The sequence below is a fragment of the Scyliorhinus canicula genome, chromosome 2, assembly GCF_902713615.1.
Source record: "Scyliorhinus canicula chromosome 2, sScyCan1.1, whole genome shotgun sequence".
NCBI classification, from domain to species: Eukaryota; Metazoa; Chordata; class Chondrichthyes; order Carcharhiniformes; family Scyliorhinidae; genus Scyliorhinus; species Scyliorhinus canicula.
This window is the reverse complement of record NC_052147.1, coordinates 113,999,440-114,015,788: the sequence shown is the minus strand read 5'-3', so window position 1 is coordinate 114,015,788 and position 16,349 is coordinate 113,999,440. Positions and strand designations below refer to the sequence as shown.

The 16,349-nt window shown below is 47.1% G+C and overlaps 1 protein-coding gene across 12 annotated transcripts in view; it reads right to left on the bottom strand.

The window, feature by feature from the left end:
• The window catches only part of LOC119957306 (alpha-(1,6)-fucosyltransferase), a 933,359-nt gene that overhangs the window by 267,791 nt on the left and 649,219 nt on the right, over nt 1-16,349 (bottom strand). For 2 of the 12 annotated variants that reach the window (XM_038785186.1, XM_038785225.1), the window contains exon 9: nt 3,644-3,745. The exons of the other annotated variants lie outside the window; for them this stretch is intronic. The gene's annotated coding sequence lies outside the window, so the exon portion shown is untranslated. The remainder of the gene's footprint in view (nt 1-3,643; nt 3,746-16,349) is intronic. 12 annotated transcript variants of the gene reach the window in all.

The window sequence follows — 16,349 nt, the reverse complement described above, 5'->3', positions numbered from 1 at the left end:
TAAGGACTTGACGTTTATTTTTGCCAGAAAAGTCCAGTAAGTTTATGAGAATACTGCCGCCTGAGGCACCTTGTCCCCACTTTTAATCTCGTCTTTCACCCCATATTCTTGATATAATTTGCACCTTGCATATTGATGTTTCACAACACAGTTAAATAACCTGAATCAAGACCCACCTCCCATCAGCTAAACAGAAACTTCTTTTAAGGAAAGGCTGGTAACAACAACTCGAAACGCGATAGTATACAACGCTGCGAAACATGTCCTGGAACATGGGATTAGAATAGATAGATGCTGGACGGCTGGTACAGTCATGATGGGCCGAAGGGTCTCTCTTTCTGTGCTGTGAAATCCCTCTACGACTCTTTGACAACGCATCACCTGAAAGGTGGCATCCATGATCAATGCAGGCAGTCTTTCCCTCGTTTCTCACTGCTGTTATCCAAAGTCCTTCATGTATGGCACCTTAATCAAAGACTCCACTATTCCCATCATTAACCTTGTATCTATCGAAGAATACACTGCAGTTAACATTGATTGCACTGTATTTATTCGGCTATTTGGGTAATTCATTCAGTTGTCCTTCACAACATGATATTCTGATATATCAAGGCCAAGGGCATCACTCACTAGTAATTGGGAAGCTATAAACAGAGAAACTATATAAAACTAATTTTACAGTCAATGATCCTCACAAAGTTGTTTTAGCATATTATCCTGCTACCCAATTGTTTTATTGATCATAGTTTCAGTCAGTAGACGTTATCGGGATCCTAATTGATGCCATTTTATGTTGTGGATGACTTTCGCTTCGTGCCCAACGTCTATGCCCAAACATTTATCCGCATTATGTTTCATTAGCCACTCTTTGGTCATTTCATTCACTCACCACTTGGCTGTATGGCTGGCAGTTGCCCGAGCACTTCCAGCATGGGTAGCAGAGTCCTTCTGATAACAAAAGTTAATAGCGATCGTCTGGGAAAAGGCAGTTGTCTAAATTGCCCGACTCTATTAAGGGCTTGATGGCTCAGTCAAAATGTTAATTTCCAGTTTAAGTACGATGGGCGTGAGGTTGAGTCTAACAGCCATCCATCCCGATGGCCAATTGCGGCGCCATCAGGAATTCTCCGTCCCCATCACCGAACACGATTTCAGCGTTGGGGTTCGGAGAATCCAGGCTTTTGTGGTCTGACTCTTCGGGAATCAGTTCAACAAGGGCAGCAGGGTAGCATGGTGGTTAGCATAAATGCTTCACAGCTCCAGGGTCCCAGGTTCGATTCCCGGCTGGGTCACTGTCTGTGTGGAGTCTGCATGTCCTCCCCCTGTGTGCGTGGGTTTCCTCCGGGTGCTCCGGTTTCCTCCCACAGTCCAAAGATGTGCGGGTTAGGTGGATTGGCCATGATAAATTGCCCGTAGTGTCCTAATAAAAGTAAGGTTAAGGGGGGGGTTGTTGGGTTACGGGTATAGGGTGGATACGCGGGTTTGAGTAGGGTGATCATGGCTCGGCACAACATTGAGGGCCGAAGGGCCTGTTCTGTGCTGTACTGTTCTATGTTCTATGTTCTATCACTTCAAAGACAAATGAGAGAGACATAATCTGTGTTGACAACACCAATAGTTCCTGTGATCTTGAGAGATGAAAAACATCTATGTTGTCTTCACTGCTTCTTGTTAAGTATATGTAAAACCTTGCTTAATAAATTCTATTTGATTCATAAATAGTAGTTATTCATACCTTTTAGGTCAAGCATCACTGAGGGCCCTAGTATTAGAAATTGAAATTCAGAAGTTCGAATTTTTAAAATTAGAATGGTTTTATATATTGAAACCCTAAACCTTACAATTCTTTGCCTCAGCTCCTTGTTCCTGTTGTCAGCAGATAACCAACTTCCCTCCCTCAGCTTGCAAAGCTAATGCTGCTGACTGGTTCCTGCCAAAATGTTCTGTCAGGACCACTGTACATTCTACAACTAGCAGCAAGCTAGGGCTAATCTTTCAACTGCTTTTCCCTCACAAAATCCAAAGTGAGATAGGGCCTCACACGCATTCCGTGCAGCGACAGATGAAATTATTCGTTCTCTGCTAGAAAAGCGTGCCTAACTATTATCTCCAGTTGACTCAGTAAATTTGGTGACGTGCAATCCTCAACAAAAAGAAAAGCTACATTTGGCTCCATCTTCTTCCAAAACTGAGCTGCCTGCTTCTGCCAGCAAACACACACAGCCGAACTAAACAAAAGAACCTCCAAAACAGGGCTCTACGCTGAATGACTATCTCCATAACAACACGACACACTTCCCAGGTAGAAATGCCTATCTTTTAATTCCAAAGCTTTCCTTGCATCTGGGTAACCATTTGAATAATTTCCATCATCTCTAATGGTGTTTTATCACCCCCCCCACTTTCTCAGAATTACAAGCTCTGGAGCGGGATTCTCCGGTCTTCCGGTGTTTCACAGTGCCGTTCCTTGGCGGTCAGATTCTTTCTTCGGGCCGTTTGTCAGTATGAATTCCCATTGAAGCTACCACATGCCGCCAGGAAACCCGTGGGCACGAGGGTGCCCTGCCAGTGGGGACAGAGAATCCCAACGGCCGGAGTATTCCGGCCCAGACCTCGAAGTCAACATAGCCCCAACCTTTTTTATTGTAATATATTCCAAGCTTGTATAAATTGCATTTACTTCAGGGTTGCTTTTCAGTTTATCAATCATATGCCCCCATTTTCTACAGGTAAAAATTTAATTTCTAAAACTAAAAGTTATATTCTAAAACATTTGGATTATGAACGATGAGGTAGATAATCACAATCCCACTGTTGATAACACCATTTTGGATTGTTAAAAGCGAGTGCCAATAATGTGACATTTTAGTCTTTGATGCAAATTCAGCCTCCTCAGCAATCCTCTGTGAGCTATCACAATTCCATTGAGGAATAGAAAGACCTATGGTGTTGGTCACCTTTTTTAAAAAAACTTACATATGGAAAGATTTTTCTGGATCTTCACTGAAGTATATTAGATCAGGCAAATCGCACCTGCTATCTGTACTAGGAGGATTGGACTGTATTGTGCTAACCTGAGGATTCACTTCTAGAGCCTGAACATCATTCCAATTCTCTCCTGCATTATAAAAGGTAACCGTGTATGTACCTTACCATGATACAGACGTGTACGGCATGAAGACATCTTTTAACAGACCTAAGTCCATACTAAGACCTAAGCCTGCCTACCAATAAACATAGCGACATCCTGCATGAGGCCACCTAATGCTGGTTTAGCTCACCAGGCTAAATCGCTGGCTTTTAAAGCAGACCAAGCAGGCCAGCAGCACGGTTCGATTCCCGTACCAGTCTCCCCGGACAGGCGCCGGAATGTGGCGACTAGGGGCTTTTCACAGTAACTTCATTGAAGCCTACTCTTGACAATAAGCGATTTTCATTTTTCATTTCATTTCATGCTTTACCCTGGATCTCTCCCCCCTCCGAGGAAAATAGGGACACCAAAATAATATATAATAAACTTAAGGTGGTCATGTTTTAATTTGCTCTTCCAGTCACCAGATCTCAGTCCTTCTGGTGGATGTTGGAGGGGGAATCAAAATATAAGCGTGGAATTTGTGATCAGCAGTGAAGGAAAACCACTCACCAGTCACCTCGCGAACAACAGTTTTGCAGGCTTTAGAGAACAGACTTGCTTTAATCAGCCATCTGACCCTGTACTTCACCCCCTATAGAGGATTTAAAGCATCTGTAAGCAAGGCACACAACAGGAAGTCTCTTATCAAATCAGATTGGCGAATCAGTGAGACAATCAGTCTAAACCATCAAGCAGAAAATATAAATTAGATTTAAATCATGTACACAAATAAAGATTGGAAATTACAAATGGGAGAAAGAAATAAGAGGTAGAAAAATTACAATAATTTTAAATTTATAAAAGTCTTCTGAGGGGAGGTGACTCCACACTTGTACAGTTCACCTTTTTAGGACCAAAGATGTTGTTTGGCATTAATTATCACTTTTCATGTTGTTAAACCTCAATTATACTTGAATGCATCATTCCTAAATGTAACTGTCTTTCATGTGGAACTAATGGGCATGTATTCCAAGTTCATGCCATCACTCCATTTCAAGGTCAAGTCCATGGGTGAGGTTATACCTTGTAAAATGTGCACGAGTGGACACCAAAAGTTGCAGTTGGGTTTCTCCCAGTCATCACGGAATTTGTTTGTCTCACTGCTAACCTTTATTGTTATACCTGGTCCACTGCTCTTTGAAGTGCAGTAACATAAAAGAACTGGCTATTGTGAATGTGACATTGGCTGAAGTGCAGATTTTTAATACAGCAAGGATGATCATGTCTCCAAGTACCGGTAAACAAATAGAGAGACAGCAAAATGGCAAAAGAAATGGTCGGAAATTGACAAAGGGAACCAACAATGCAAGAAAGAATAAACTATGCATTAAACAGTATTGCCCAGGACTTCTGGTGATCCCTGGGCATCCGTGAATCCGTACACTCAGAATTGCCCAGGAAGTTTGAACTTGAACTTTGAAACAGCAATTCCCTACTCCCTGGTACTCTCCAAAAATGTCTCCAACTCTGAATAAGAGACAGACTTTGGACAGTTCTGTCTTACTTACCTGGATAGTTTCCCAGGAAACATGAGGGAAAAAAACCGAGATTAACCCCTTGGTAACTATACAACTGTTACAATCACAGTTTACGTTATAAAAGAATAGGAAGATTCCAGAATGGAACCTTGGCTCCAAAGAACAAAATGACATGAAAGGTTCCATCTATCTCTGAAGTCTGCTGTCCCACTTAAAATCTAGTTACTGCAATTGTCTCTTTAACTCAGAACACTTTGTTTACTCTTCCTTGACTTAATTTGAACAATACCTTGCGCTCTGTTCTCTTAACTTCCAATATCTCAAACATTCTTTCTGACCCAGCTTGCCCTGTCCAGCTTCTCATGGCAGAATTGAGAACTGTTCATTCCCCAGTGTCCTGTCTCCAATTGCTCTGGTAACCCGCTAAAACTAAGAACAAAGGAAACCCTTTCCCTCCAGAGAGTGACCTGCTGTTGCTAAGCATCAAGTTACTTCTATTGATTCTTCATGCCATAACCCTCGTGAAGCACAATAGAGACATGGTTGGAAGTGAATCAATCCCTACACATATAAACACCTTTGTGCAGCATGAGTCTAAGTATAGTTTTTACCTTTCCAGGTGCAGAAGCATGAAATCAAATACACTTAAAACCATACCTTATTTCTAATGTTTATCAATACAAATCTAAATCCTTAAAATTAACTTTGTTTTGCTCACAACCCACCTCATAAACACTCACACTGACACTTCCAATACCCCCCTCAACCGCCCCCTGATCTCTCCAACTCTTGCCCAACATAACCTGACGACCACCTAACTCCTGCCTTAATCCCCAACCCGGCCTTATTCGCCCTCACCACCCAATTCCTCCCATCCACCTAACTCCTACAGACTTCCCACTTGACTCACCCAACTCCCCCCGCAACACCACACTGAATGTCCAATTCCCCCAACCCATCTTGATGTCATCACTTGATTACCGGCATCCCCTCCTCCCCGACTCATCACCGACCCAACCTGACCTCACCACTGACTCCCCCCCCCCGAACCTCTGACTCCCACTTCTCACTGCCCCCTGGTGACACCCTTGTGCAGGTCAGACTCAGCCTCACCACCCAACCCAACTGCCACGTTACTCCCTCACCCCACCCTACTCCTTTATCCACGTTATCCCCTTCCCAACTGACCTTACCCAACACTACCCCTTATCCAATCTAACCCTTTGCCTCACCCACCTTACCCTGTCACCCACTTACCTTCCCGACCTACTCCTTTAACCATCCTCAGCCAACATATCCCCTTACCTCACCCAACATATCCCCTTACCTCACCCACCCTAACCTCCACACACTTACCTGCCCTCTGTAGCTTTTCAGAGAAGCTTTTGGACATTTAACTCTTTACTTACCAGAATACGGCATCTAGTTCCAGAAAGAATGTGTGACTTTTGTGCAGATTCTCTCCAAGGTTTCTTGTGAGATTTGCTGCACTGAGTTAATTTGGAAGGATTCTCCACTGGGAGAATGCCCAGACAAATGCCCAGTGAGGAAAGTGTGTATTTTTCTATCTGGTCAGAGTCAGAAATAGGGGCTCCGATCCAGGCTGTAAGATTTGGGCCATTATTACTTCTAGATCTTTCGAAAATCCCTCTTGTCCATTACAATTCCGTGTGTGATAAGCAAAGAAATCCTGTCTTATTCTGAGAATTTGATGAAAACGAAACCTGAAAAAGTCTTTGGACATCTTTCAGCTTTGCTTTGGTGGAGCTTTATGCTGCTTTGCTTTGGCTCATTTGGTGTTAAGTTTCAGTATAGTCTGTGTTCTGACTGAGTAGCTTAAATCCCTGGTTCCCTGGATTTTCTTTCCTCAATTAAAGATGGAATTTACTAAAAGATCAGACATTTTAAAATCAAGTTAATTAGATTTAATTAACGCCATCAATAATAGATTGAACTGGCAATAAGATCTGAAACAATGTGGGCCATAACATTAATTGCTCGGCACTTTCTCTTTTTAATCAAGGATTAATAAATAGGTTTAAATTTGCCTGACCTGGGCCTCGAACTTGTCCCTGGCAAAATGTCATTGTGCTGAGGAAGCGCAGAGGGAGTAAAAGAGGGCAGTAAAATATGTAGTAAATGCAAAAAAGGTTGGCGTACACAGCAGTCAGTCTCTGAAGGAGAGAGAGTTTCTCGACAGTCACCCGAAACTTTCCCCTTCAGAAGTTCGCTGACTAAGCATGTTTCTTCCTATTTCAGTTTGAAATGGTGGTCAGCTGAGACTAATGTGGAACCACATCCCTACCTGGGTAGCATTCCTAAATTTACCGCACCTTTCTCTGAGATGGCACATAATGAACAATTAAAGAACCCTTGCTTTGGGGCGTGAACCCTCAGTGAAACTGGCGGTCATTGGGATGGCACGATGGCGCCGTGGTTAGCACTGCTGCCTCACGGCGCCAAGGACCCGGGTTCGATCGTGGCTTCGGGTCACTGTCCGTGTGGAGTTTGCACATACTACCTGCGTCTGCGTAGGTCTCACCTCCACAACCCAAAGATGTGCAGAGTAGGTGGATTGACCATGCTAAATTGCCGCTTATTGGAAAAATCATTTTTGTTTTGAATAAATTGCAGGTCATTGTGCTTAGATTACAGAATTTACAGTGGAGAAGGAGGTCATTCGGCCCGTTGGGTCTGCACCGGCCCTTGAAAAGAGCACCCCACTTAAGCTCACGCCTCCAACCTATCCCACCTAACCTTTTTTGGACGTGAAGGGCAATTTATCATGGCCAATCCACCTGACCTGCACATCTATGGACTGTGGGAGGAAACCAATGCACTGGGCGGAAACTCAAACAAACACGGGGAGAACTTGCAGACTCCGCACGGACAATGAACCTTGCTGGGAATCGAACCTGATACCCTGGAGCTGTGAAACAACAGTGCTAATCATTGTGCTACCGTGCTGCCCCGTGCTTAATGGGAGTCTGGGTCAGGTACACAAATGTTTCCACTTTGTTTAGAGCAAAGGCCAGATTTGGATGAGTACTCGCCTTCTCTTTCTCCACCAGATGTTCTCCTGTGACAGTAATATGGATTATAAGGTGACGGCAAGGCAGTAAGACTGTGTGCAGCACCCTAATGGCCTGAGAAAGCAAGATGGTTGCAACTAGGAAACTATTTCCATTTGTCGCAATGTTTTTCTCACTTACATTGAAACTGCAATTTGAGAAGAATGAAGTGTTGTCAATGCAGCAACACTCTGGTCTTCAGAACATCACAAAGTGACTCACAGCCGATGAAGTACTTTTGAGGCAAAATCACAATATTTCAAATAGTAGGGTTATTGTTTAAAAATATATTGGGCGCAATTCAACCAAAACCTCTCTAGGGGCGTGATTCAATAGCCACGCTACGCCGGGAAAAGCAGATCGCCACAGTGCAACGTGGCCGCTAAAAGCCGGGAGACCTCGCTCCCACGATCTACCCGCCTCGTAACACCTCACAAGCTACAACACAATCTCGCGAGACAGTTCAATGTATATCACGTCCATTGTGGGATTATAATGTGAGACAGCAAGTCTCACTTTATTTGAAATTTCCCCCGAGGTATCCGAGGCAGTGGGATCTATCCCCTTTGCCTCAGAGATCTCAGGCGAGCACTGTTCAGTACTGTTCTCCACAAACGGGGACCAGACAGAACGGCACACATAGGGGTCCTCCAGGGGATCAGAGGTTCCCAGATGCATACCTTTTGGGCAGGGTGGTTTCCTGGCACTGCTGGTGCCACCTGGGCACCTTTGCATTGCCAGTCTGACACCCTGGCAGTGCCACCTGGGTGCCATCCTGGCGCTGCCAAGATGCCGAGGTGGCACAGCCAGTTGGCAGGGGTCCTTCCATGTTTGACACTGCCAAGGTGCCAAGCTGGCACTTTGTACACAATGGCGATCAGGACGGGGTGTGTGTGTGGGGGGGGGGGGGGTCTGTGTAGATGCTGGGAGGATGCGGGGGAGGGGGGGGGCCCTGAGGACCCTCCCACAATGCATTGGGGTTGGGTGTGTCAGGAGTCACAAGCGGAGTTCCTCAAGAGACAAAACGGGGCTATGTGCGGCCTCGGCTGCACGTTCCCCGCTTAGGCCCATGGTTTCTATTGAGCATGCTGTGCCGCGGCAGGCTGCTTCTCGGGTGCAGCATTCAATCATGCCGATTGTCATTTGTTTAGGCCTTGGGGAGTTTCTCCCGGTCAATACCACACTTCAAAATTGTTTTCAACACTGGGAAGCTGAACTCGCAGGTGAGACTACCATTTTGAAAGAGTGCCCCAATCTGTAAGTGAGCTTGAGGGACCCCCACACCATCCACCCATGGATAATGACAACCACTATGGGGTCACTGAGGACACCCTGCTTTGGAATAGCTGAGGGCCCTGGCCGTTTTCAGGCCTCCCTAACCCCTCTTTTCAGCCCCCTTTCATCCACCCAACAGTTATTAGGTCCCTTCTTACCTGCCCTTCATCCCCCTTTTTCATGAGCATGGCCCCCTTTAGGCCCAGACACTTGGCAGTGCCACCCTGGCACTGCAACTGTCAGCCTTCTGCCAAGGTCCTAGGCTGGCAGTGCCAAGGTGCCCGGGTGCCAGAGGGGGAGCCCTGTTACCGACCATTACTTACCACGCAGGCGTCTCTGAAGGCCGGGGAGTCTCTGAAGGCCGGGGAGTCTCTGAAGGCCGGGGAGAACCCCCCCCTCCCCAAGTGCCATTAGGCCTTGTCCATATTTGTGTGGACCAGCACTAAACGGCACCAGGTCCAGGACTTGCTAGCGCGGTAGTTAGTTCCCAGGCCCGGGAAAATAGGGCGCATTCATATTTAAATATGCAATATGGCTCATTTAAATATGTTAATTTGGATCCAAGTTGCCACGTCTCCATGTTCCCCAAGGTGGCTTAGTTTCAAATAGTAAGGGGACGCAGTGCTCATTTTGTTTTTCGGTGTTCATAAAACTCCATTCACCTTCTTAATCACCTGTTGCCACCTGTAAACCAACTTTTTGCGACTCATGCACTAGGACACCCAGGTCCCTCTGCACAGCAGCATGTTTTAATATTTTATCATTTAAACAAATCCCTTATGCTGTTAACCCTAGCCCATTCACTTAAATTATCCAAATCTTTCTGCAGACTTCCAGTATCCTCTGCACTTTTTGCTTTATCACTCATCTCAGTGTCACATCCATTGGCTCCCCATTGTCTACTGCACTGGTAATGTCCTCAAAAAATTACACTAAATTAGTTAGGCACGACCTGTCCTTTATGAACCCATGCTACGTCTGTCCAATGGGACAATTTCCATCCAGATGCCTTGCTATTGGGTTCTAGATTTTTCCCTGATAGCGCGATTGGCAATTTATTGAACTGGAATCACATGCAAAGCAGGGGGGGGTAAGTTGGGAGACATTGGGAGTGAAGAGGAAGTGGTTTTGTGCAATGGAATTCTAATGGCTGAGAACTGGTGGTAGGTGCACAGGAGATGAAGTTCAGCCATAGTGCCTTGCAAAACCATTAAAATGGAGGTTAACAAATCAGCCATTCAGCACTCAACCCTTAGGGGCAAGCATTCCGCTTGCTATCGGCTATTTTGCACCCCCAATGGAATAGAATTTCACCCCACTGAACTTCTGTGCTTGGCGCACTGGAGCTCTTGAGAGTGATGCAATTGGTTTCATCAATTGGAATTCTGTGCTTGAATCCAGCCTACATTTGCATTTGATTGTATTTTCTTGTCGGCTGGCCAACTGTCGAGATGAAAAATAGGTTGCGTCAATAAAACTTCACAGCTTTTTTCCTCTCGTTTGTGAAATTGTCCTGAGTTGATGCGCATTTATATTTTGGAGAGCGAAGTCATACACAATGCGGGAAAGTAATTGACGTATGACTAGCGACATTAGCCTATCCTCCAACAGGCATGAGAATGAGAAGAGAAAGCTACTGAAAAACAGCATGCCTTAACTGATTATATTTGTGAACAATGCTCAGTCAGGCACAGAAAATTAAAAGACTCCGAAATGTACAGGAATTAAAATCTACGAGTAAATGCCAATCAAACATTCTTTTTATTTAATGGGGTCATTAAAAAGAGAATTGCAACTTCTATAGTACTCTCAAAAATCCCAAATGAGTGGCAATTAAGTTTAAAAGCTTTTACATTTTTTGTACGTCTTTGAAGATACAGAAGGCCTAAATAAATGAAGGCTGCTCAATCAACGAGTAAATGAAAAAAGCAGAATGACTAACAATGCATGGGCATAAACAAAACACCATTCATTGCAATATTGAGTGATGGGTTTATAAATAGAAACATGAGCTTAAATCAAAGAGATCATGCTTGAGTTTAATCCCTGCTTTGGCCTTAACTGGAATATCATGGAGAATTCTGTCCCCAAATGTCAGGGAAATATAAAGCCTTGGAAAGAGGACAGAGGAGATATACAAGAATGAGGGATTTCAGTTATGAGGAAGCATTGGAAAAGTTAGGACTGGTTCTCAGGGACAGGAAAGGCTGAACAAGGTGATGAGAGGTTTCGATACAGTTGGTAGTGAATTGGCGAGTGAGCAACTGGAGGTCATAGATTTACAATCATAGGCAAAAGGTCTCGGAGGGAGAAGAGAGGGATTGCCAAAATCCCGAATGCTCACTTTGAAAAGGTGGCGTATTCCGTAAATAATTTTAAAAGGTAGTAATTTATTCTTTCATGGGATGTTGTTGGTAAGGCCAACACTTGTTGTCCATCCTTAACTGCCCTTGAACTGAGTGGCCCATTTCAGACAACAGGGGCAGGATTCTCCCCTACCTGGCGTGACGGGGGGTCCCGGCGTAGGGGAGTGGCACCAACCACTCCGGGGTCGGGCCTCCCCAAAGGTGGGGATTTCTCCCCACCTTTGCGGGCTAGCCCCGCGCCGGAGCGGTTGGCACCAGAAGACTGCCGCAAAAAAACGGGGCTGGCCGAAAGGCTTTCGCCGGTCGGCGCATGCGCCGGCAGTGACGTCGGCGGCCGCCGCCACCAGCGCATGCGCGATGTGGGTTTCTCGTCCGCCATGGCGGAGGCCATGGAAGGAGAAAGAGTGCACCCAGGGCACTGGCCCGGAGTCTGAGCGGGGGGCCCCGATCGCGGGCCAGGCCACCGTGGGGGCACCCCCCGGGGTCCGATCGCCCCCCCGCACCCCCCCAGGACCCCGGGGCCCGCTCGCACCACCGATCCCGCCGCCACCAGAGGTGGTTCAAACCTCGGCGGCGGGAGAGGCCTCCCAGCGGCGGGACTTCGGCCCATCCGGGCCGGAGAATCACCGTAGGGGCCTCGCCGATCGGAGTGGCGAGATTCCCGCCACCGCCACTTCCCGGGTGGCGGAGAATATCTGCCACGGTGGGGGCGGGATTTTCGGCGGCCCCAGGCGATTCTGCTGGGGGTCGGAGAATTTCGCCCCAGATCAGAATTTTAAAATATATATTTTTATTAAAGATTTTCCATTTCCTATCAATTTGATAACCAAATCCACATTACCCATCGCAGATGTTACACAAAACTAACATGACAAAAAAAAACACCAACCGTATACACCTCAACCACAAAGAGAAGAGAGAAAATACCCCCCCCCCTAGTAACTAACTGATTAATTCCTTAAAATAGACCATGAATGACTGAACAGTTCAGTATTAACCACATTGATGTCACATGTTGGCCAGACTGGGTAAGGATGGCAGGTTTCCTATCTAAAAGAAGATCGGTGAGCCAGGTAGGATTTTACGACAATCGTCAGCAGTATGATGAGGCGAGTTTTCAATTCTAGATTTTATTAACTGAATTTAAATTCCACCAGCTGTCATGGTGGGATTTGAAACCATGTCCCCAGATCATTAGCCTGGCACTTCTGGATTACTAGCTCAGTGACAGTATCACTATGCCACGGTCTCCCCCTTGAACAGGTACTTGCGGATGAAGAACTTGCAGGGCCAGCGCCGGCCCTAGGGTTGCTGGCGCCCCGGGCAAGCTGAACTTCGGCGCCCTTGGGGGGGGGCGGGGGCGGGGCCGAGGGGGGGGGGGGGGGGGCGGGGGGGGGGGGGGGGGGGGGGGCGGACCCGAGGGGGGGGGCGGACCCGAGGGTGGGGGGAGGGCGGACCCGAGGGTGGGGGTGGGGGGGAGGACCGCGGGGGGAGCGGACAGAGCGGGGGGGGGCGGACCGAGAGGGGAGCGGACCGAGGGGGGGGGGGCGGACCGCGGGGGGAGCGGACTGAGCGGGGGGGGGGGCGGACCGAGGGCGGGGCCGCCCTGGGGGAGGGCGGCCACCGCGCATGCGCTGGTTGGCACCTGCCCAACTGCGCATGCGCGGGACCCGAGTCTCTGGCGCCCCCTAGCACATGGCGCCCCGGGCGACTGCCCGAGTTGCCGGTGCCTTGAGCCGGCCCTGTGCAGGGCTACAGCCAAAAGGTGGGATAGCAGGATGGCAACTCCTTAAAAGAGGCAACATGAGCCAAATGTCTCCTTTGGTTCGACAGGATTCTATGATTTTATGGGTAACACAGGGTATATTGACATGCAGTGGTGAGCTCTGCTCAGTACCAGGGACCCAGGTTACATTCTGGCCTTGGGTGACTGTTTGTGTGGCGTTTGTATGTTCTCCCCGTGTCAGTGTGCGTTTCGTCCGGGTACTCCAGTTTCCTCCCACAGTCCAAAGATGTGCAGGGTAGGTGTATTGGCCATGCTAAATTGTCCCTTAGTGCCCAACGGTTATGTGGGGGTATGGGTTACAGGGATAGGCCAGGGGAGTGGGCCTAGGAAGGGTGCTCTTTCAGAGGGTCGGTGTAAACTCGATGGGCCAAATGGCCTCCTTCTGCACTGTAAGGGGTTCAAAGATTCGATGTCCTTCGACCAACCCCACTCCACACGTTCTCCCAACTTCTCTTCCCCCTCTCGAAGGCATCGGACATCAATGAAAGTACCGAACAAGCCCTCTGTTACCTTAACCGCACTGTTTGAGTGCTTTGGACGTGGGTAGAGGTGGCACAATGGCCACCAGCAGGGCACTAAAAATCTGAAATGCACAAAAGGCCAAAAGTGTACGAGTGCACAGAACTTGGAGGATTGCAGGGCCCAATAAATAAATGTTATGTATCTAAAAGAAAAATGTTCCATTTAATTATATTTCTTTTTCACCAGCTACTTGAAGTGGGTCGGATGTCAAAGCTTCCTCTCTAAAAGTAAATCTTAATGCCCATAAACACAAAATTTCCAAAGGTTTATGTTCAGTTTTGCAGATATAAATTGCTTTCTAAGTGCTAAATATCTATCCTCTGCATCAGGATGAACAAGTCCATTAAAAACTTCCTGTGCTCATTATCGTGCAAGAAGTGCAAAAGGGCTGCCAGCTGAGAGAGTATGATAGCAATATTTTACTTTCTGTCAGCACTTGATTCAGGTTCTACTGCTCCCACCTCATCGCACGTTATTTATATACACCAGAGTTACCAGAAGTGAGACAGACCTAAAGCATTGAAACATTCGGAGGGGAGGACGTACATGAGGTGGTTCCCGCTTGGGTACTGGGCTTTTAGTCCTTTTCTTCCAATTTCTGGGGGCATTTTTGTTTAAATATGATTTTTTTTTAAACAAACAATTTTATTGAGATATTTTAGGCATATAGAAAAAGTGACATTGTACAGTACAAAAACAAAAAGTCAAGACACAAATTACAAATTAAACAGTGCAAACCACGGCTCTGTTCACACACAGACCTGCCTCAATATCCCCCTACTCTACTCTACTCTACCCCTCCCCCCCGCCAACCTCCTGGCTGGTGCTTACTCCTCTGTGAAGAAGTCAATATATGACTGCCACCTTCGGGCGAACCCTAGTAGCGAATCTCTCAAGGCGAATTTGACTTTCTCTAGGCCAAGAAAGCTTGCCATGTCCGATATCCATACCTCAGACCTCGGGGGCTTTGAGTCCCTCCATGCTAACAGTATTCGTCGCCGGGCTACCAGGGAAGCAAAGGCCAGAACGTCGGCCTCCCTCTCTTCTTGGACTCCCGGGTCCTCCGAAACCCCAAAGAGTGCCACCTCCAGGCTCATTACCACCCCTGTTTTCAATACCCGGGACATGACATCTGCGAATCCCTGCCAATACCCCCTGAGTTTAGGGCACGATCAGAACATGTGTACATGGTTAGCCGGCCCTCCGGCCGGCGCATCTATTGTTTAAATATGATTAATTGGACAATATGTCCAGATGAGGGAAATAAATTGCCCAGAAGTATCAGTGCAAAAAAACATGAAAGCAGAGGTTCGCTGGTGGAATCGGAGGCTTCTCGGAGCTCTTCAGTGGAGAAAATGGCAGAGGTAACTTCTGGAACTCTGGCCACTCCACTAATGGCCGAGCTGCTTACCGGCATCTTGGCGGTAGAATTTGAGAAGCAATAGCGGGTTGTGTCGGGGGGCCATTGTGTGTTGATGGAAGAGGCCCTGGCTCCCACTTGGTCGGCATTGGAGAAGACCAACGAGACAATAAAAGTGCATGACGATCAGATTGCCTCTGGTGGCTGGTGTGAATAAAGCACTGAAGGCCGAAGTGGATGATATGGAGAATTGTTCCAAGAGTCAAAATATCCATATTATGGGGTTGCCAGAGGGGATGGAAGGCCCACGTCCCACAGAATACTTTGCAAAGATATTTGGGAAGATTCATGTCCCTTCCCGAGCTGGATCTCAGCCCATGGGACACTCCAAATGAACCTCTGTGAGCAGTTGTGAAGTTCCACAGCTTCCAGGAAAAAGAACGGGTCCGGAGATGAGCTAAGGAGCATCGTGACTATAAATAGGAAGCCACACCATCAGGCTTTATCAAGACGATGGTGTGGAGCTGGCAAAGCAGCAGGCAGCATTTAAAAAGGCCAAAGCCACGCTGTATAAAAGTGGAGTACAATTTGGGGTGTTATACCCGCAGGGGTCAGAGTGACTTTTGAGAGAAATGACTATTTGTTCGATACACTGGAGGAGACAGATTATTTTGTAAAAAAGCATGGGCTAGGTGCGGGTTGATTGAAGTTTTTGGATGTTGCGGGTGGACATATGGCTATGGGGAGTTTTTGGGGGTTCCTTGTACATGTTTTCATCTCTTTATTCTTGTGTGGGTTGAGCATTTCGAAAGCTGAATTTAGTGGGAGGTTTAATGTTGTGCAGGGTTTTGCTCTACGTGTTGTAACTGTTATGAGAAATGTATAGCTCCCTGTTTTGAGTATTATGTATTAAGGGGCATTTTATACTTCGTGGGTGTGATTTAACGGGGGAGATAAAAAAAGAGTCTTGTTTTGGGCGTGTTTAATGGGGTGTTTCTCGGCCCCGAATAGGCTGCACTTGCATTTATTTCCTGCACTGACAAACTCAACTTATCAGTGCAGGAATAGATCAGGCTGTCATTTTTAAATGCTGTTCCGATCTCACGATTCCCCACTGTAGCCTCCGGACCCCAACAATACCAATTTACTGATTAGGGGGTCCTCGAGCCCCCCCTTACCCCACCTCATAAAGGCAGGGTACCCTCTGGCCCAATCCCCGGCATGGACATCATGGCAGCCAGGCACCTTGGCACTGCCAGCGTCACCTGGGCACCCTGGCAATGCCCGGGTTTTAGTTTAATGTTGGGGGGTTAAGATTGGGTATGATCTTGATTGATGGTGGTGTTCTTTTTACATTG